The 21,621-nt window shown below is 38.0% G+C and overlaps 1 long non-coding RNA gene across 1 annotated transcript; it reads left to right on the top strand.

Moving 5' to 3' along the window:
• The first annotated feature begins 10,079 nt into the window (after positions 1-10,079).
• LOC112766921 (uncharacterized) lies at positions 10,080-10,572 on the top strand. The gene is made up of 3 exons (XR_003184623.2): positions 10,080-10,172; positions 10,292-10,345; positions 10,467-10,572. It is a non-coding gene; the product is annotated as an uncharacterized lncRNA (long non-coding RNA).
• The last annotated feature ends 11,049 nt before the right edge of the window (positions 10,573-21,621 follow it).

The raw sequence follows: 21,621 nt of genomic DNA, 5'->3' as shown, positions 1-21,621 counted from the left end.
GCTGAACCTCCATGGGAAAGTCAAGACATAGAGCCTCCTTCCAAGATGGTTGCATTTGATGCTGAGGAGGGTGTACAACCTCCAAGGCATATCATAGTTGAAAACTTGGAAGAGGTTGGTCAAGAGATGGAGATTAAAGAAGAAGAAGCACAGCCTCCCATGCCCTTGGTGAGCAATGAAGAAGATATTGAACTGGAAGAAAGCTACCAAGAGGAGGAGGTTGATATTGAAGAAACTTGCAAAGAGGTGGAAGTTTTCAGAGAAGAGCACAAGGGAGTGGAGCTTGCAAATTCGTTAATAATACCTCCCCCTAAGTTGCCATCATCCTTCACAACATTCAAGTGGGTAAAATTCATATCCCTTAGCTTTCTAATTCCACTTGAATATGGGCTACTGGAGACGGATGGTCAACTTAGAGCTCTTTGTGGCATAAAGAGTAAGAGGAAGATGGTCAGCGGTAAGAATTGTCCTGCAAGGTTCATTATGGTTGGAAGCTCAAAGTTTAAATGCAAGGGTTGGTGTAGAGCTCAATTGAATGGGTCTAGGAAGCTGTTTGGTAGCTGCAGTGAGAATTCAAATTACTTATCACCCGGCTGGAAAAATATAAATCCCAACAAAAATGGGTGTAAAAGCAAGGTTTGGGATCCTGGAATATGCTCTGACATTTGTCATCCCGGGAGCCTAAGAATCTGTTTGAAGCTTCTTAAGGGCTTTACATGCCTAGTTTGGGACCCCGGAGGTTACTGGAAGTACAAACACTGGTGGGGATTCCTGGATGAATACAAGCATAAGCCACCATAACAGGGAGCTCACCAAATGTCCAACTTAAGGACTCTAACTAAAAGTGCTAGGTGGGAGACAACCCACCATGGTATGATCGTTCCTTTTTCATTTTTATTTAGTTTTATTTGTTTTCGAGTTTTATTTTATTTTATTATATTGAACCTGGAGTTTTGCATCACATTCATATTAACACTGCATTCTGCATTTTTTTTCAGATTATAAAAAAAAAAGCACGCACGCGACGCGGCAGCGTCGCTGACGTGTCCGCGTCACCAGTGCAATGGAAAGAAAAGAAAACGATCAGAAAGTCACGCGAGAGCGTGGCTGGAGGTGCGCCTTTAGCATGATTTGACCCCATGCGACCGCGTCGCTGACGCGTCCGCGTCAAGTGGGAACATTGTCCTCCCACACGACCGCGTCACCTGGAAATCGACGTAAGAAAGGGTGCACGACCGAAAGTTGTGCAAGAGTGGTGCTGGACTGGTGCTAAACGCACAAGCCCTACGACGCGACCGCGTGACCGACGCGATCGCGTCATATCCCAATATTGGCCACTTACACGATCGCATGACCCATGCGATCGCGTCACCCAGATTTTTGGCACTATGCATTTAAACAGAGAGTTGTGCGAACATGAGGCTGCACTCGCGCCAATCGCACAAATCAGGCCACGCGATCGCGTGACCCAGGCGTCTGCGTCACCTGACCTTATCGCGCACCACGCGACCGCGTCACTCACGCGTCCGCGTCACCTGCGCCGCACAGCTTATCCAGATCAGTGCCACATATTTTATCTTTTCTTTTCTTATCTTAATTTCTTCTATCTTTTCTTCTTTCCTCTTTCTTTCTTACTTTATCTCTTTCACTCCTCATTCTTTTTCACCTTCATTCAATTTTACTTAATTTATTTGCATATTTCATTCATTGTATTTTAATTTTGTGCATATTTTTCTTTTCTTTTTCTAAATTCATTATTTTACCTTTGGTGTTGATTTTCTTATTTAACTGTTGCATCTTCTCTTGAATTATTTTGGGTGCTTCATGACTTGTTTTATTCTGATTGGGTAATATTATTTAAATCAATGCTAATTTTTATATTACTGATATTCCTTTTGCATTGACATGAACTTACATTGTCTTTCATTACCCACTCTCTTCCCCATTGTTGCAAATTTTGCACCACTGGTATGCCATGGCTTCTATTGTTTTCTCACGTACATGTTGAAGCTTCCATGTAAATGAGACCCTTATCATTTGGCATTAACCCACCCATACTTCATTTATTTTCTTATCTTTATTTTTGGGTTACTTTTCTTCCCTTTTTCTTTCAGGATGGCCACCCGGAAGGGAATCGGAAGATGTTACATGGGAAAACAAGACAAGTCCATCCGCACAATCTTTGGAGAAAAGCATCAGTTGGAACAACCCGTCCACCTGCACATCTCAGCATGCACCGAGGACGGTGCAATCTTTAAGTGTGGGGAGGTCGATACCGATCTCCATGGGTTAGTTACTCTTCTATCTCAACACCAATAGTTTATTTTCCTTGTTAGTTGTTGCATTTGCATGTTTGATTGCATATTTATTTGATTTTGTGCATTTAGTTACTACTTGGTTAAAGTAATAAATTTCTTTTTAAGACCCTATTTTTGAAAAATTTCACTAATTTAAATTGAAAATTTTTTATGTTAAAACTTGTTTGAAGTTGTATTTGGAACATAGTTTAAAAAGCTAAGAACACACAACCTGTGAGATTTTGAGCTTATTTACATGGTTACATTATTTAACCATAAATTTTTATTCTTGTGTGTTTTCTTCACTATGATTGCAACCTTTGCTTTGTTCCATTCTATATGTCCAATATTTAGTGTATTTACATGTTTGCATATGATTGAGGTCATTGTTTAATTTTAGCTCACTTATCCCAAATAAGCCTACCCTTTAAATCACCCTTGTCAGCCACTTTGAGCCTTTTAATCCCATTTGTTCTGTATTTTACCACATCACTAGCCTTAAGCAGAAAAACAAATTAAAAACCCCAATTGAATCTTTGGTTAGCTTAAGATAGAGATTGTGCATCAACTAAGTGTGGGAAAATTGTGGGAACATGGGTTAATAAGGGAATGTATCATGTTTCTAATTTATTTGAATATTGGGAATTTGGGAACCTACTCATGAAAAACCAAAATAGAAAAATAATAGAAAATTCATGTGCATTGATAAGTTATGTTTATTTCTCTACAAAAAAAAAAAAAGAGAAAAATCCAAAAATATTCAATAAATAAGTAAATAAATAAGGGGACAAAATTACCCTAATGCTAAAGTTAATAAAAAGATCAATGCACATGTGATAAAAGTAAAGAAATATCAAAATTTTGGTACATGAGTATGGGAATCATATAAAAGTGGGAATTATGGGTAGCTAGGCATGATTCTAGAGTTATATAGAGTGTATGTATGTTAGGTGAGAGCTTGGTTAGTCAAAGATTCAATTTATAGCTCACTTAGCCATATATATACCTTTACCCTTACCTTAGCCCCATTACAACCTTGAAAAAGATCTCATGATGTTTGCAGTGGTACATTAAATAATGTTGATTGGTTAGGTGAAGAACAAAGTTTAGAAAGCATGATTAAGAGAAGAGTAGAGTGATTACCCTATACACTTGAGAGACTAGAGTGCATATACATTATCAGTGAGGGTTCAGTGCTTAATTCTATGTTCCCTGCTTTCATGAGCTATCTTCTTACAAGTTTACTTGTCTTTTATTACATGATTTGAATTAGTGAAATTTGAATTATTTTTGTCTTGGAGAACTTGTTCACTTTTAACCAAGTAGGTAGAAACATTTTGCATGTAGTTGCATTCATACAGATAGGTTGCATTTCATACATTCTATCATTCCTCTTCACTCCTTTATAGCTTCTCTTGAGCTTAGCATGAGGACATGCTAATGTTTAAGTGTGGGGAGGTTGATAAACCACTATTTTATGGTTTATCTTGTGCTCAATTGAGTGGTTTTTATCAACTCTTTACCCACTTATTCATACTATTTGCATGGTTTTACATTTGCCTTCCTAATTATGTGCTTTGATTGAAAACATACTTCTTTGGCCTTAAGTTCCCTATGTTTAATCCTCTCCTATTACCATTAGATGCCTTGATATGTGTGTTAAGTGTTTTTAGAGATTACAGGGCAGGAATGGCTTAGAGGATGGAAAGGAAGCATGCAAAAATGGAAGGAATACAAGAAGTTGAAGGAACTGCAAAGCTGTCAGCCTGACCTCTTCGCACTCAAACGGCTATAACTTTAGCTACAGAGGTCCAAATGATGCGGTTTCAGTTGTGTTAGAAAGCTAACATCCGGGGCTTCGATTTGATATATAATATGCCATAGTTGCTCTGACTCTAGGTGACGCGAATGCGTGCTCCACGCGGCCGCGTCGTAGTGACAAAAAATCAGCGTGTTTGAATTCGTACCCAGCGAATTCTGGGCTGTCTCTGACCCAGTTCTCGGCCCAAAAAACACAGATTAGAGGCTATAAAGTGGGAGAATGCATCCATTCATAAAGAAGCTCACAATACACAATTTTAGGATTTAGATAAGTTTTTAGAGAGAGAGGTTCTCTCCTCTCTCTTAGGATTAGGATTTTAAGATTTAGGATTATTACTTCTTCATCACAGGTTCAATGTTCCTTTTATTTATTTTTCTAATTTAATTTATGAACTCTTCCATGTTATATTTGATATCTTTATTAGTGCTAATTGAGGTATTTCAGTTTATTGTTGCTTTCTTTTATTTACATTATTGTTATTCCCATCTGAAGACATTTTTATTCCAGTAGATTTACTTTTCTCCTTTTGGTCTTGGTTAAGAAATCAGTAACTCAAGAGTTATCAAACTCAAACATGATTGATAATTGTTAACTTTGTTAATTGAATTGAACTTCAATAATCCCAATCTTTTCTTAGGAAATAAATAGGATCCGAAGATCAACCCAATTAATCCCTTGACCTTCCTTTATCTTAGTAAAGGTTAACAAAGTGGAATTAAGATTCAATTCTCATCATCATTGATAAGGATAACTAGGATAGGATCTCTAATTTCTCATACCTTGCCAAAAGTTTATTTTCAGTCATTTATTTATTTTACTTGCCATTTAAATTACTTGTTCTTCATTTACTTTAATTGCTGATTAAACTATTTACTCCTCATTCTCAAAACCCCTAATTTACAACCTTCATAACCAATAATAAGAACATACCTCCCTGCAATTCCTTGAGAAGACGACCCGAGGTTTAAATACTCGGTTGTCAATTTTAAAAGGGTTTGTTACTTGTGACAACCAAAATGTTTGTACGAAGGAATTTCTGTTGGTTTAGAGACTATATCTACAATGCGACTGTTTTTATAAAATTCTTTACTGGCAAAAATCCTAACGTCAGTTAACGACATCCTTCTTTACCTTGGCATTGATTATCACTTGTACTGTCCTCTTCCTTGCTTTAACCCTTGGCTTTACATGTTACTTTCCTTTTTCCTTTTCAGGATGGCCACCAAGAAGAGCAAAGAGAAAGCTGCTCCCAAACCACCGGCAAGAAGAGGAACAAAAAGAGCACTGGATACGGAACCATCCTCAACATCAGTCAAGCCATCCACAAAACGAGTCAAGCGGATCATCAAGGTCGATGAAACAGAGAAAGCCTTTCTAGCAAGGGACACTGCGCGGTTCACTAACCACTACTGTGAGCAGATGTTCCCCATCCTGGCTGAGCGGAACTACAACAATGAGCACCTACTCATCCTCCCTACCCACATTATTGAGTTTGTAGAGCCCCGCATTGAGTGTAGACAATGGAGATTCTTACGGAGACAGCCACGGTAGGTTAACCTCTCATGGGTAGTTGAATTCTACTCCAATTTTTACATGCCAACTCTGCAGTCTGTCTATGTCCGTCAGAAGCAAGTCCCTATCTCCGAAGGGGCCATTCAGCGAGCTTTAGATCTCCCCCTGCCCCAGAAGGATTGGACGCATACCAAGAAGCCTCTGTCAAGCGCCAGACATACCAATTCAACTTGGACGACGTCCTCAGAGTGATAGCACAACTTGGCAGCAGATGGATCTATGGATACCATCGATCCCAACCTAAGGGCATATTGGCTTCAGCACTTATTCTGGAGGCTCGAGTGTAGGCACATATTATGTTCCACTACATCTTTTCGAGCACTCATGAGTCCTCCTTCACTGCAGATATGACTGTTCTCTTCTGGTGTATCCTTACAGACCAGCCTCTCAACTTACCAAGACACCTCCAGCACGCCATGGGACATGTACAAATTGCGGGCAACCTACCCTTTTCCGCCTTGGTTTCAGATCTAGTCTCGGCAGCCGGAGTCTCCTATAGAGCTGGGGACACCAAGACCACACTTCTAGGGGATGATCAGATTGTCCCCAACGGGAAGTACATCAAACCCCAAGAAGCCACTACCAGCCAGATTGTAGACACGGCCGAAGATATTCCTTCTCCTTATGCATCACAAGCACCTTTAACAAATCAGATGCTCCTACAGATACTTCAGAGGTTGGACCGCTTTGACCGGAAAGTAAAGCAAAGAGAGCGCCGTAACAAGTGCCGATTTACATACCCCAAGGAGCTGATTGTTGGCAACCACCCACCTGAAGAGGAACCAGACACTCCGAACTCCACTTCACCTACTAGCACCGGGAGCCATGACAACCCCGACTGTGGAGATGCTGTTACCAGCCCCCCTTTGTTCCTGACTGATGGCACCGAGGATGGTGCCAATCTTTAAGTGTGGGGAGGTCGGTCAATACCTGACTTCCAGAGGTAATCTCTCTCTTAACACCAATATTTATTTTTTCTTTTGTTAGATAGAATAGATTGCATGATAATAATTGTTTGCATGTATGTTTGCTTGGTTAAAGTAATAAATTTCTTTTCAAGACTTTATTTTATAATATTTCACTAATTTAAAATTAAAACCTTTTTTTTAATAAACTTGTTTGAAGACTGTAAATTGGAACATGAATTATAACTAAGAACACACAACCTAATGAGATTTTTGAGCCTAATTATATGGTTACATTACTAACCATGATATTTTATTCTTGTGTGTTTTCTTCTCTATGATTGTAATTTTTATTTTGTTCCACTCTATATGTCTAATGTTTAATGTGTTTATATGCATGCATATGATTGAGGCCATCATTTGTTATTAACTCACTTATCCCAAATAGCCTACCCCTTCAAATACCTTTGCTAGCCACCTTGAGCCTTTTAATCCCCATTTATTCTATATTTTACCACATCACTAGTCTTAAGCGGAAAAACAAATTAATTACCCCAAATTGAATCTTTGGTTAGCTTAAGATAGAGATTGTGTATCAACTAAGTGTGGGAAAACTGTGGAAACATGGGTTAATAGGGAATGTGTTATGATAAAATATTAGGAATTTGGGTACCTACTCATGTGAGACCAGAAAAATTAAAAATCCATGTGCATTGATATGTTATGTCTATTTTTAAAAAAAAAATCCAAAAATATCCATTTAAATAAATAAATAAATAAATAAGGGGACAAAATTATCCCAATGTTAAGCTAATGAAAAAAATCAATGCATATGTGATACTAATTAAAAAAAAAGTTGATGCATGAGTATGAGATGCAAAAGTGGAAATTTTGGGTAGTTAGGCATACTTTTAGAGTTATATAGAGTATGTGTGTATAGGTGAGAGCCTAGGTTAGTCAAGGATTCAATTTATAGCTCACTTAGCCATATATATACCCTCACCTTTACCTTAGCCCCATTACAACCTTGAAAAGACCTGATGATATTTGCATTGGTACATTAAATATTTGTTGATTGGTTAGGTGAAGAACAAAGTTTAGAAAGCATGACTAGAGAAGACTAGAGTGGACTACCCTATACACTTAAGAGATTAGAGTGTACATACACTACCAGTGAGAGTTCAATGCTTAATTCTATGTTCCCTGCTTTCATGAGCTGTCTACTTACAAGTCTACTTTTCTTTACTATATGATTTTAATTAGTGATAATTGATTTATGTTTGTCTTGAAGAACTTATTTACTTTTAACCAAGTAGATAGAATCATCTTAGCATATAGTTGCATTCATAGGTTGCATTTCATGAGTCTTACTTTTCCCCATTTATTCTTTATATCTCCTTGAGCTTAGCATGAGGACATGCTAATGTTTAAGTGTGGGGAGTTTGATAAACCACTATTTCATGGTTTATCTTGTGCTCAATAGAGTGGTTTTTATCAAGTCTTTGCACACTTATTCATACTAATTGCATGGTTTTACATTTTCCTTCCTAATTCTGTGCTATGATTGAAAACATGCTTCTTTGACCTTAAATCTGCTATGTTTAATCCTCTCTTATTACCATTCAATGCCTTGATATGTGTGTTAAGTGATTTCAAGGTTTATAGGGCAGGAATGGCTTAGAGGATGGAAATGAAGCATGCAAAACTGGAAGAAATACAAGAAACTGAAGGAATTGCTAAGCTGTCCAGCCTGACCTCCTTTTGCTAATTCGACCATAACTTGAGCTACAGAGGTCCAAATGAGGCGATTCTAGTTGCGTTGGAAAGCTAACATCCGGGGCTTCGAAATGGTATATAATTTGCAATAGTTGCCATGCTGTTAGGCGACATGCACGCGTGGATCATGCATATGTGTGACCTGGCGAAAGTTCAATCCACGCGTACGCGTGGGCGACGCGTACGCGTGACAGAGCGACGTGCTGGACGTATCAGAAATTGCTGGAGGTGATTTTTGGGCTGTTTTGACCCAGTTTTTGGCCCAGAAAACACATATTAGAGGCTATAGAGTGGGGGAATGCATCCATTCATTCAACACTTCTCATTATTCACAATTTAGGTTTTAGATGTAGTTTATAGAGAGAAAGAGAGGCTCTCTCCTCTCTCTAAGTTTTAGGATTTAGGATTTCTCTTAGTTTTAGGATGATTTCTTCTCAATTTCAGGTTCCATATTCCTTTAATTTAATTTCTCTTCTACTTTTATTTGTTCTAGCTTTCTAGTTTATTTATTTTCCCTTGTTGATTACTTTATGTTGACAATTTGGTTTATGAACTCCATGTTAGAATTGATTTTCTTATTTAATGCAATTTGAGGTATTTCATATTTATGATTTTAATTCAGCTTTTTACATTCTTAGCTTGAATTGATTAATTGGAGACACTTGAGTTATCAAATTCCTTTGTTGATTGATAATTGGAATTTGCAGGTTGATTTGGATTCCTCTAAAGCTAGTCTTTCCTTAGGAGTTGACTAGGACTTGAGGAATCAGATTGATTAGTCCACTTGACTTTCTTTTATTTAGTAAGAGGGTTAACTAAGTGGGAGTAATGAACAATTTTCATCACAATTTATAAGGATAACTAGGATAGGATGTCCAATTTTCATACCTTGCTAAGAGCTTTATTAGTTATTAATTTAATTCTTACAATTTACTTTTACTTGTTCCTTATTCAAAAACCCTAAAAAAATAATCTTCCATAACCAATAATAAATACACCTTCCTGCAATTCTTTGAGAGACGACCCAAGGTTTAAATATTTCGGTTATTAATTTTATTGGGTTTGCTTTAGTGACAAACAAGTTTTTGTACGAAATGATTCTTTGTTGGTTTAGAAACTATACTTTCAACGAGAATATATTTGTGAAATTCTTTACTAGTAAAAATTCATTCGTCAATAGCTAAAAGAAGAAATATAATTATCAGGTAGTAATAAGTAATAACTTTTGGTGAATAGAGAGTTTGCACTTACTAAGTTAGTGCTTTGTCTCATGTATCATGTGTTCTTTATTTTAGAGGTACAAAAATGTACAAAAATGTATCCTATATCCTGTGTTCTTTAAATTTGTTTTATTTTCAGGTACATATGTCTTTGTGTGTGTGCAACTAATAATCTACAATTCTACATGCATGCTTACTTGATGCCTTTCACAATTCCACCTGTTATTTCCTGGCTGTGCTAAATAATACTCATCCACATAAATCAATTTTCTAATTAAGGGTATCTTTCAGAATTTAATTAATTTTTTAAATTTTTGTTGTCTAATGTTTTTAAGACACTCATTATTAGTTGATTCTTAGTAATAATACAACTCTTTACACAGTAACAAGAAAGAAAGGGTGTGATTGTAATTGCAACTCTGAGAATTAGCTAGCACTATAAAAATCATATTAGTAGTAGCTAGCTGCAAGACACATTTCAAGTTGCATAGAGTCCATAATAATGGAGAAGAAAATGATAGCTTCTCTACAATTTTTTCGTGCTATCATGCTTGTGATGTTGCTCTTCTGCATGGCAAAGGTAAAGAGTATAGTACTAAGTAGTAGTGCTCTAAAACATTGATGAGCTGAGGAATCCAAATAAATAATCTTTAAGTTGCCCTTTTATTTATTTATTTTAATTTAATTTGCATGCATCAGGTGTCATGTGCTGATCCTGAAGCCAAGATCCATGACCATGTCACTGGCTCTGAGGTTTGTATGATATGTCATCCATCCCATGTTTAATTTGTGTTCTAATAAGTTTTAACTTCTAAATAATAAGGTACTTAATTGTTAATGTGTTCTAATAACAAATAATGCTTTAATTTTTTAGGTAGTGAAAGGACCCACTAGAAGGCTTTTACCATTTGTGGGTATGATATATATTCTTCTGTATATATTAGCTATGTTTAATTTAAGCAATATAGACTAACTTATTAGTAACTTAGTATCCCTTCATATTAGACTTTTGCTCTGCCTCTTTAGCCCATTCTGTCATTCCATATGCACACCACATATATACCACAAACAACATTTATTTTTCTCTTAATAATTTTATTTTTTAATTCAATTCCTATATTATTTTTTAATTCAATTCCTAACCAGAATTTTGTACCAAAGATATGATTATCCTTCCTATTTGCTTCTGCCACATTGCTTGTTTAAATTTTTAAATTCTGACTTGCATTTCTTGATCTCATTCCATTTTTTATAGGCTTTAAATATTTTCGATGTCTAAATCATTTGTGGATGTAACTCGAGACATGGTTTTAACGAAAAGGAATATATACATATGTGCATATTCTATAACTATTTCTCATACAAACTATATAAATCATCTAATAAAGTCCTTCATTGGCCCTGCTTCAGGCTCCTTTAATCTATGCACCTACTTCCTTTGAGTTTTCAGTTATTACTGATATCCTGTTCTTGATAATGTGCAATCACTAATCCTTATATAAATTCAATTATTCATTTATGAATGTATATGCTTGACTGTATATATTGGTATTCAGAGTTGTTGCTATTAATGGAAACAAAGTCATGGAACTGATCAGATAATTTTATTATTTTTATTGGGATTGTAGTTGAATGTGTGTTGGCAAATTCAGTTGCAATTGTAGTTTTGAATTGCAATTTTAAACCATTTTTAAGTGTTCTTCTTAAATTGAGCTTAATAGTTCATAGTACTGTATTAAGTTTTCTGATGTTGTTTCACATTGTAATATTTTTAATTTATTCTCTTTTAATTTTGCTGATCATTCATTTAGTATAAAGTTACTATGATTTTTTGAAAGAGCAAATGAGATGCCCTCTTTTAATATTCAAGTTATGATAATGCAGAAAAGGGAAGTTAAGTGCTGAATGTATATCTCTGTGGTCTGATCTCATTGCTTAGCTTTGAATTATGATTTATGCAATAAGCTAAATATTTCGAATAAGTTTGAAGTATGGCTATTAATTTTATTTTTTAAATGATAGAAAAAGTTTACAAAGAATAAATAAATAGTTAAGTCTTCTAGCTAAATATTTTAATATTTTTTTTGCAGAATGGATCTCAAACAGAAGATGAAAGTTATTGCCTGCTTGATTTTACATTTCGAATTAATGAATGACCTTATGGTTAAGTTGTTGATGATTTGCTATGTTTTGATTATATTGCAATTAAAAAAAAGAAAAGAAAATGGAATGATAGTTATAGTAGGCAAGTAATAAGAGATGTTAGTGTTGATATGATTATTTATTTTAGTGATCTAGCATGTATAGAAAACACAAGAATGGATAGATGTGCCTTTCATGCATTGTGTAACATGCTTAAAAGGGTTGGAAGGTTAGAACCAAGTAGGAATATGGGTGTGAAAGAAATGGTTGCCATGTTTTTACATATTATAGCACATGATGTCAAAATTAGAGTAATAAAGAGACAATTTGTGAGATCTGAAAAAATAATTAGTAGGTGGTTTAATGATGTATTGCTTGCTATTTTGAGATGTCATAATCTCTTACTGAAGAAACCTCAACCATTTAGCCAGGATAGAATGGATGAACGATGGAAATGGTTTAAGGTAATTTATTTTGCTAATGTTATTAAATCTCATATGGTTGGTGTTCTTTAGGATTGAGTTAATTGATCTTTGTTTTGGATTTTAGGATTGCCTAGGAGCCTTAGATGGTACTCATATCAAAGTCAATGTCCTTGAGGCTGATAAGCCTAGATATCGAAACAGAAAAGGTGACATAACAACCAATGTGCTTGGAGTGGTTGCTCCCGATATGCAATTTATCTACGTACTGGCGGGGTGGGAGGGTTCAGCTCCGGATTCTAGGGTATTGCGAGATGCACTATTTCGCAATGGGTTTAGTGTTTCCCAAGGTATTTTATTGAGACTTTAATATGTTATCAAAGTAACCATTTGATCTTTCATCAATTTTGTTCAATTGTGTATGTCACACTAGGTCATTATTACTTATGTGATGCTGGATACATGAATTGTGAAGGATTTTTGGCACCTTATAGAGGACAAAAATATCATTTGAGTGAGTTTAATCCACATAATCAACCTAGTACAGCCCAAGAACTTTTTAATATGAAACACTCACAAGCTTGAAATGTCATTGAAAGGCAATTTGGAGTATTGAAAGCAAGATGGAGAATTTTAAGGGGAAGGTCATTTTATCCTATTAAAACTCAAGGAAGAATTATAACTGCATGTTGCCTTTTGCATAATCACATTAGAAGAGTGATGGTTGTGGATCCTATTGATGAGATAGTAGATCAAAATATGCTTGGAGTAGATGGGGGGACGATCCACCATATTGAGACGAGCGATGCTTGGGGTAGATGGAGGGATCAACTTGTACAAGAAATGTGGAACCAATGGAGGAGAAGACATCATACACGATAATTGTGTTCATTTTTCTATGTATGAGGTTATCTATTGTAATATTGATTTTGTAATACCCTACTATACAGAGTCTTATGCTTAAGTCATAATTCAGAGATGGCAAGGTATTACGACCTCTAAAATAAAAATTTAGTACGTATAGTAGTATGAATGATTGATTATAACTAGGAGCCTTTATAGAAAAAGGGGTAAACAAAAAAAACGTAACTCGAAAGCGCAACACTCCGATCGATAACGTAACGAGCAAAGGATAAGCGAACGCGAGATAACATATATATAAAGAGTGTCAAAAATAGGAATATCAAGACTCAAAGTCCGGTTGCGAAGATAACCGGTCCGAGCATAGCAATATATACATATAATAAAATAAGGAAAACCCCAAAGGAAACCCAAAAGGACACAAATACAGAAATCTATTCTCCAAAATCCCCTCTAGAAGGAGTCATCACAGTTTGTATTATTTAATGGAGATAAAAGTATCTAAACAAGATATATAAATCACAATAGAGTCCCGAGAACAAAGGATCTTCGCTAATCCAGAAGTCTCCAGCATGCCTCAACGAGAAGCCTCGCGTCCTGCATCTGAAAACCACAAAATCCGCATGGGTGAGAACCAGAGGTCCCCAGTACGGTAACAGCTTCCACATATATAATACATAATAATAGAGGAAAGCCGAAGGCAATCCTAGAACTTCCTTCAGATAATATCAAAGCTTATAAACAAACTAAACCGTAAGTGGCAACTGACTAAAGATTCTTCAGTCTAACTAATACTTCCCTTTCCAATTCCTTCAGACTTCCCAACCACCAGCAGGAGTAATATATAGCAAACACAGTTATATATCAGACAAGAGATTTATAAATAGGAACAGATAAGGCATTTAGACAATTAGCAAGTAATATTCAGTCAAATAGGCAATCTCAAACAATTCATGTAGTATGCTTATGATGCATGCCTGTCCCTAGTGGCTGATGATATCATCTGTCGGTTATAGAGCCAACCCGACAAGTCCTGGTAGCTAACCGTTGGACTGTCCCTCTGTCGTGCATCCCCAACTCGAGTTATACTCATCATAAACTTGATCATAATCATGATCCATATCCATCACCCTCACTGGTGAATATTTATCCATCACCATCACTGGTGAATATTTATGGGGGCGAGCTCATCCGGCCTTTCACAGTGCCCGGCCACACTTACGACATTGGGTTAACAGAGCTTCGAGTCTCAACCTGGAGCACATGGTGGCTAGCCATTGCTACTACCCAGGGAAACCCTCATCTCCAATGGTGGAAGTGCAAACATTCACAATTCAATCAACAGCATATATGCATTTATACTTGGCCATAAACATGGCTCCGCTGTAACACGGCAATAATCTAGCCATCCGGCTCACGGTTAAATCCATAACCAGCCAATTCATTAACAATTATGACCCTTCGGCCCATGGCATAACAAGCACTTCCACCGCCAATCTCCGCATCTCACATAATCATCTTTGATCCTCAATGATCATTCATTTTTCCCCTTGCTTCACTCGCAAGTTACCACATTCACTAGCCCTTTTTCTCATGCTAGGCATATCATAATGATTTAAGACATAAGTGGTGGGATCGGAGGCTTAGAAGTATGAAATTTGGCTTTTAAAACTCAAAAATCAACTTTGGGATGAAAACAGGGCCACGCGTACGCGCACTCTATGCGCACGCGTGGATGGCCTTAAAACTCATCAACGCGTGAGCGTCATACGCGCGAACGCGCGGGTTGAAAATTAGCCAAACGACGCGCACGCGTCAGCCACGCGTACGCGTGGGTACTCTTGCGCCCCAGGCACAAAACTGGCACAACTCTGGCACAACTCTCTGGAAAATGGCTGGACATTCGATGCAGCGCATCGACATGCTCGCGCACACCACGCGCACACGTGGATGGTGCTTTCTGGAAGAACGGCGCGCACGCGCCAAGTTCCCTTACACGCGGAGGGTTATTCTGCTACAAATTTTTCTAAGTTAAAAGCTGCAGAATTCACAGATTCAAACCCCAATCTTCCGACGGACATAACTTCCTCATTTTAAATCGTTTTTCACCCGTTCTTCGAACGGCATGGACATCCCGGATCCAATTTCATTTCTAAATAGATTTGGCACAAATCAGAGATCCGTAGTCCAAGTTATGTCCCGTCAAAGTATGCCCAAAACCATGTTTTCATATAAAACCACAAAGTGCCATTTTCAAAACAAGCCACTTTCAACTCTTTTCAAAATCAATCAAAACATGCCAATTTCAACCCTTCTCTTTGAAATCATTCAAAATGTACCAAAATTAACAACAAGCCATCCTCAACTCACATATTGATACTTTACCAAAATTTCCAAAACCACATCCAACCATTTTAACACTCCTCAATCAAATGGCTAAAGGACAACACAATATCATGTCATACATCCTTCCTCATCCCAATTTCCAATAATACCATTTCTAATCAACAATCACTATACATAATCAATATCATACTCACCATCAACATGGTACCACCCATCAATTCAACCTCAATCACCCATCAAGCATATATCACAACATGCATTTCTCGTATATCACACAATCAAGGCATCAATATTCATAATCACATATATGAACACATCATATATCTCAACCATTCAACAACACCAACAATTCAATGCCTATCTTAGGGCCTCTAGCCTAAGTATTTCCTACCACATTACATATTAGATACGGGAAACCGAAACCATACCTTAGCCGATTTCCCACGCTCAACCGGAGCACTTCCAAACCACTTGTCCACAAGCACTCAAGGTATCAACACCTCCAAGAACAGATTTTATCACACAAATCCTCTTTCAAGCTTTCCAAAATCACCAATCAAGCTCCAATATTCACATATACACAACCTAAGCTACAATCATCATACCCATACACAACATCTCAATACCCAAACCACATAGAACAACAAATTACACTAGGGTTGAGAATCTTACCACACCCAAGGTCCAAGGAGACAAGATTAACCTTCTCCTTCAAGAGAGTTGGGTCCTATAACATCAAAGAACCCAAAATCTCAACATTTTTGCTCATGAAACTCGAAATCAAGGGCTGGAATTTCGAACAGTAAAATGTGGCTTACCTCAAGATTGATTGTATGGGTTTTTTAGAGCTCTCCGCGGTGAACGCGTGGCCACAAACGGAGCGGCAATCGGAGCTCTAGATCAAAAGTTATGGTGGTTTGAAGATCAAGTGAGAGAAAGAAGTTGAGAGAGTGTTCTTCCCTTCCTCTCCACCATTTCAGCGTGTTTGAGTGTGTTGTGAGGAGAGAGAGTGCTGAAAACTAGGGTTTTGGTTTAGTTTAGTTGGGCCAAGGGCCCACTTTGGGTCCGGTTGGCCCGGTTTGGCCCGTTCGGTCCAATCTTGGTCCGTTTTCTATAAAATTAGTACCAAAATTCTCGTCTCAATCTCCTCTATCACATTTAGCCATAAAAATAACATTTTTTGCTTTCTAGAATAAATTCTCATTTATGGGTTAATTAGCCGTTAATTAACCGGGTTTTACAGATTTTATTTTATTGATGTGTTTGTGTTCTTGTACAAGAATTATGCGTCTGTTTGTAACACCCTAACTACCAAAGCTCACGCTTCCGGCTGCGCAACTCTGATAGCTCGGACATTACGACGACACTTATACTATTTAATACTAAGATATGAGCCTGTTTGAAAATTTAAACCGTGACACCGCTCCCAAAAATACTTTCGTTCGCTAACGTACATCTATAAATACCATACAACTTACAACAACTCATAAAGAGTACATCCATATATATACATAAATATATATAAATAACTTTACAAGCATTAACCAATACAATTCCTATCCCTCTTACAGATTATATCAAGATAAAGGCGAGGGTACAATAAACCATAACTAAAACAATACAGAGCATCACAACAACAATTAAATAAGCTCTTCGTAACTTCTGCGCCCATATCCTGAAAGGGAAAAAATGTAGGGGGGTGAGAACATCATCCTCGAAAGGGTTCTCAGTAGAGGGTTTTTTGGGAATTACTGTAATAGGATACATGAAGATAAACCGTACCAGTGATTAATAACCGTCTTATGCCTCTTTTCAAAAACAACGGTTTACCATAAAAGAGGAATCGGAAATCTTTTCTGAAAGAGGAACAGTTCAATTCTCAAAAACTCAAGAGCCTTTCAAAACGGTTTATCTATGCTGAACCAAAATAGCTTTTCATACTTTATTCCAAATCAGAAACACAAAACCGAAATCAACCATCGGTTCATCTCATTCCAACCACGGCCCTAGGCCCAAACAATCCAACCATCAACCAATCACCACAATCCAACAGAGTCCCAGTAGCAAACACACATAGGAAGATGCAAGCACAAACAGTCCCAGTAGCAAACACACATAGGAAGATGCAAGCACAAACAAATAGTTATTACAAGTAGAACAATTAGCAATTAATCACATAGGCAAACCAAGTATAATATGCACACCCAAACAATGTCACATAGATGCATATGATGCATGCCTGTCCCTAGTGGCTGATGATATCATCTGTCGGTTACCAAGCCAACCCGACGTATCTGGTAGCTAACCCGGACACAGTCTCTCTGTTGCGCATTATTATCATTAGAGGGTATCTGCGCCCTGTCGCCATTAGAAGGTATCTGCGCCCTGTCACCATTAGAGGGTATCGGTGCCCTGTCACCCTTACAACCAGAGAGAAAACACAAGCATACTCGCATATAACATTCATCTCAGCCATCCGGCTTAAATTCACAATTCATTCAATTGCATACATGCATTTGTACTCAACCATGGATCACCATCCATCTCAGTCATCCGGCTCACGGTTCAATCCAGAACTAGCCAATTTATCAATAAATACAGCCCTTCGGCTTAAATTCATAATTCATAATCAGCCATACGGCCTATAACTCATTCGGCAATCCGCCATAAATCAATATTATACACAGTCATTCCGGCTCATAACAAAATGGCACCTCCACCATTCAACATCATCAAATTCATAAAACCGGCATTTAAGCCACAAATCACTTTTTCTCAAATCGCTTCACTTTGAAATCAAGTTTCAACTCTTTTCAGCCTTGGCTTTAGAAATCTCGTTTCTCAAATCATCTCAGGCTCATAAGCCAAATTTACTCAAAGTGAGTTCCCTTTTTAAAACAAAGCCACTCTCGGCATTCTCTTTCCAAAACTTCCAAAACCATGGCAAGTTAAGGATTTATTTCAAAGTATTCAAAATCACCCATACAACAATGGGATTTCATAACAAAAGTTTCTCGGCAGAGTCCCAAGTCTTTAGGGGAGAATAACATAACTCATTTCGCCAAATTCATTTAAAATCATTAAAACATTGGCTTTCTGATTTGAGTAAGCAAATAGGATCTAAGCCAAACCGAGTCATGTAATCATTTACTTCTTTCAAAGCCGTTTCCTTTACTTAGGCAAAACCAACTTCAACCCCCATGATAAATTCTAGAACGTTTCAACTGTTCAAAATTGTTTGTCTTGCAAGAATTCAGAATTCAAAGAGTACTTAAAACCTTTCTCAAAATATTTCAAAATGAAACTTGTCAATATACATTCAGGTTCTTTCAAGGTCATTGAAACTTCTTTAATTGAAACCCCCAAGTCAAATTCAAAGGCATAAACCCTTTTCACATCCAAACAGCTTTAAAACACAAGTTTCATCTAAATAACCTTCTCCTGAAAGAGATACAATGCCTTTCTTAAGAAGCAAGACTAAATCACAACTTCCTCTTTATTAATTCATTTTGAAAGCATGAATCATCCTTTTCTCGATAATTCTAATAAAATAGTAGAAGTCTTTAACTCATCATTTTCCAGACAACATTTCAATAAAGACTCGGATTTTATAAAAATTTCGGCAGCACCTCCCCTAAAACTTGGACTTTTGCCACCCGATTCGGGTCCCAACTAAACCATTTCCCATTCCTTTTCAACAGCTCAAAACCAGAAATTAATTCAAAAGCAAGCTAAATCCAACAATCACCTCAGTGGCATATCTCAAGGAAACCATTTCAAAATCAAATCAATATCAACCGATTTAACTCATTTCCAAAGCTTTAAAGAATCGGTTCAGCAATAAATCATTTATCAAAACCAGAGCAATTAAAGCAACCCAGGCTGGATTTCAAGAGCATTCTATCTTTCACATCATCAAAATAATTGACTCAATTCAAACCAATCCTCAACGGATTAAACTCATTTCAAATATTTAAAGAATCAACTTCAAACATTACATTTCACAAGCCACACAACAATTCAGCCAAGCCAACATCCATAATCATTCGAGTCAATCAAATAATACATAAGACAGATACAATCACTAATTACACCATATCCCACATCAGTACCCATATGTAATAATTCCAATAATAAACTGTAGTTTTCGAAAAGCGCCCCTACCTCAAAGCGCAAATTCCATAACTCAAACGCGTCACCGAGTCCTTTCCGCATCGACCCGAAATCAACAATCAAAATCCCAGCTACCAAAACCTCAGCTCCAAACCGTTTTCTCAGCAACCACAACGACTCTAATCACAATATATATAATAACCGAGATTAACTCTCATAACAACAAATGCTACAACTCCTCAACGTATAATAGAGCAGTAACTGGAGGGCTTTCAGATCGAAACGCTTACCGAACCGAAGGAACGGCTGAACCGAAACAACGGCGGTCTCCGAACCAGTTCGGCGACAACCCGGCAGTCAACCCCAAGCAGCAGCGACGATCTGAACCACACGCAGCAACGATGAAGTTCCAAGAAACTCAACCGAAGGGAAACTCAACTTAAAAGCCTTACCGGCAGTGGAGCTCGGTGGCGGCAGCGGCGTTCCCAGCGGTTGAGGCTCGGCCAGGAGCTCCGGCAGCGGTGGATCTGAACCCCGAGGCAGAGGCGGACAGCAACTCCGGTGGTCTTCTCTGGCGATAACACCAGCCACTCCGGGGACGGCGGCGGTAATACCCCAAAAGCACCGGCGCCTGGCCCTTCCCCCACCGCGAGCTCCCTACCCATCGCTCTCCTTCGTGGCAGCTCTGGCGGCGGTGGCAGTAACACCGTTCTCTGTTCGAGAACCCTAAGGACGACGGCCCGCGACCACACCCTTCCTCGCGTAGCTCTCTGCCTCAACGTTTCTCTTTCCCTCTCCTCTTTGCGAATAGTGGCGGCACGACGACACGGCTCCTCCTGCGCGGCGATCTAGCGACGCGATGGCGATGGTGAAGCTTGACGCGTCAGCGCAGTTTTCCTCCCTCCCCTTGTCCTTTTCTCCTGGCGCGATGCAGACGGCGCAGTGGTAACGGGCTGAACGGTGGCAGCGGCGCATGGCTCACCCTTTCTTCTGAGCACAGCTCCGCCCCCTCTCCCTTGGATCCGTTTTTCCTTCGTTCCTTTTTCCCATTACTGCTGCGACTAATTTGAGGAAGGGGAAGGGTTCATGTCTCGGCTGTTGGGTCTGAGAAGAGAGCAAATTGGAGTGGGGTTTTCGGCGGCTGAAGGTTAGGGAAAAAGGGGGGTAAAAGTGTTGTGTGGAAAATTAGGGTTAGGGGCATTTTACTAATTTCATATAAGAGTAGGGATAATATAGTAATTGAAACCCAAATTAAATCCAACACTAGATGTATATAGAAAATATTATTTGCTCATCAATTTTTACAAATTACTTTCAATAAAATACCCAAATCAGATAATTAGAAATAATATAATGAATTTTCTCATTTTCTAAAATAGCAGTATTAATATTTAAAATATTACTTATCTAATCCAAATCATGTAAAACCCCTATTATTTCATGACTGCCAAATTTATAATCTAAACATAGAAAATAACCCAATAATTATAAAATTGGATAAAGATCATAACTCGTCTCAAATTCAATAAATCAAAACTTGCCTTAATTATCTTTAATAAAATAATTTCTGAAATTAAGGCTATAAATAACTATATGATTTGAGACTTGATCATAATAAGACTTTTCAAAAGTTCTGGGTCTTACATCATTGTAAGGCCCACATCGGTTGGAGAGGGGAACGAAGCATGTCTTATAAGGGTGTGGATACCTCTCCCTAGCATGACGCGTTTTGACGAGTGAGTGTGGGGGGCTTCGGCTAGCATCCCTATCGTCAAAGGCAAAACCGTGAGGCCTTGTGTGCCAAAGCGGACAATATCGTGCTAGCGGGTGGTCTAGGCTGTTACAGATGGTATCAGAGCCGGAAACCGGATCGATGTGCCAGCGAGGGCGCTGGACTCCCTTAGGGGGTGGATTGTAAGGCCCACATCGGTTGGAGAGGGGAACGAAGCATGCCTTATAAAGGTGTGGATACCTCTCCCTAGCATGACGCGTTTTGACGAGTGAGTGTGGGGGGCTTCGGCTAGCATCCCTATCGTCAAAGGCAAAACCGTGAGGCCTTGTGTGCCAAAGCGGACAATATCGTGCTAGCGGGTGGTCTGGGCTGTTACACTGTTAGTAATTTAACTTTTTGAGACTTCTTTGTAA

This window comes from Arachis hypogaea, chromosome 17 (assembly GCF_003086295.3).
Source record: "Arachis hypogaea cultivar Tifrunner chromosome 17, arahy.Tifrunner.gnm2.J5K5, whole genome shotgun sequence".
Lineage (NCBI taxonomy): Eukaryota > Viridiplantae > Streptophyta > Magnoliopsida > Fabales > Fabaceae > Arachis > Arachis hypogaea.
The sequence above is the reverse complement of the archived record's forward strand: the minus strand, read 5'-3'. Positions and strand labels throughout refer to the sequence as shown.